We start from the raw sequence: 2,094 nt of genomic DNA on the forward strand, positions 1-2,094 counted from the left end.
GGAGTGGTGGGGGGCGGCCCGAGGGGCTGGGAGAGGGTCCGGCCCACGCTGCGCCTGGGCTGGGACTGGTCCCGCCGGTGCAGGGTAGCAGGAAACTCTCCGCACACTCACCGGACCTGGGCTAGGACTGGGTCCTGGCCTATATTTCTCTTTCTTACTATGTCTTTCCCTGGTTTTGGTAACAGTATAATACTTGCCTCCAAGAATAATTTTGAGAGCATCACTTCCTTTTCAATTTCATGGAAGAGTTTGAGGAGTATAGGGAATTCATCTCCTGAAAATGTCTTGCAGAATTCAGCTGTGAATCCATCTGGACCTGGACTTTTCTTTGTCGGTAGGGCTTAATTACATCTCGTATTTTAATGTGTATTTCTGGGCTATTGAGAGTGGTTATATCTTATCTATTCAGTTGTAGTAATTTGGAACTTTCTACAAATATGTCCATTTCTTCTGTGTTTTCTATTCTGTGAGAGTAAAGATTCTCAAAGTAGCTATTGATAATCTTCTAATTTCCACTTAGTCTGTGGTGATTACACCCTTTTCATTCCTCATTTCTTTATTTTGAATTTATTCTTTCCTTTTTTTGATGAGGTTATCTAAGTGCTTATTGATTTTTATTTAACCTTTCAAAGAATCAGCTTTTTGTTTTTTTAATGCCTTGAATTGTTTTCTTCATCTTAATTAAATTACTTTTTGCTTTAATTTTTATGATTTCCTCCTGACTTTGGGCTCTGTGTTTGGTTTGCTCTTCCTTTTCTTGTTGTTGAAGTTGCAGCATTAGGGTAGTTATTTGTTCCCGTTCTCTTTTCCTAAAGTGTGAGTTCACAGTTATGAATTTCCCTCTGAGAACTGCTTTCTTTGTATCCCATAAATTCTGATAAGTTGTACGTGAATTTTCATTGAATTGTAGATATTGTTGAATTGCAGTTTCATTTCATCTATGACACATTGGTTGATGAGTAAGGTGTCATTTAATTTCCATGTATTTAATGTTTTTTTCTGGTTTCTTTTGTCATTTATTTCTAGTTTCATTGCACTGTGGTCAGGTAATATGGGATAATTTCTGTTTTCTACATATACTTAAGTATGACCTACGGACCAATATGTGGTCTATTTTAGAAAATGACCCATGTGCAGCTGAGAAAAATGTGTATTCGGCTGTATTTGGGTGGAACACTCTGTATATGTACACCAAGTCCATTTGTTTCAAGCTCTGGTTCAGTTCTGTTATTTCTTTGCCAAGTTTTTGTCTGGTTGATCCATCTTTTGGGGAAGAGGGGTGTTAATATCTCCAGTTAAGACTGTGCTATTCGACATTGGATTTTTCATGTCCATTATGATTTGTCTTATGTAGTTGGGTGCTCCTGTATTTGGTGCATACATATTTATGAGTGTTACCTCTTCCTCTTGAATTTTTCCCCTAACCATTACATAGTGGCCTTCTTTATTTTGCTTGATCATTCTTGGTTTGAAGTTGATACTGTCTGAGAATAGAATTGCTACCCATGCTTTTTTCTGAGCTCCTGGGGCACAAAGTATTGTGTTCCATCTTTTGACTTTCAGCCTATGAATGTCTTTATGAGTTAAATGTGTTTCTTGTATACAGCATATTTTTGGATTTTGATTCCTAATCCACTGTGCCAGTGTGTTTCTCTTAATTGGTGTATTGAGTCCATTTACATTGATGGTTATAGTTGAGATGTATTGAGTTATGATTGACATGTTTTTTACCTGTTGTTGTTTACTCCTTTACTCTTATGTTTAATTGCTTGCCCTGTTTATTTGTTTGCTTCTCATCTTATTCGTGGATTTCTGATCATTTTGGTCCCTCTCTAGAACATCTTTCAGTAGCCTGAGTAGGATTGGCTTTGTCATCATAAAATTATTTAGCTGCTCTTTGTCATGGAAGTATTTTACTTCTCCATCAAACTTGAAAGAGAGTTTTGGGGGCTGGGGAGATGGCTCAGTTAAATAAGTGCTTGCCTGGCAAGTGTGAGGGCCTGATTTCAATCCCTGGTTCAGCAAAAAAAAATAATAAAAGAAAGAAATGATTAGAACCTGGGGAGATGGTTCAGGGGAATAAGCACTTTGCTG

Source organism: Octodon degus, unplaced genomic scaffold, assembly GCF_000260255.1.
Source record: "Octodon degus isolate 3935 unplaced genomic scaffold, OctDeg1.0 scaffold00211, whole genome shotgun sequence".
Taxonomy (NCBI): domain Eukaryota; kingdom Metazoa; phylum Chordata; class Mammalia; order Rodentia; family Octodontidae; genus Octodon; species Octodon degus.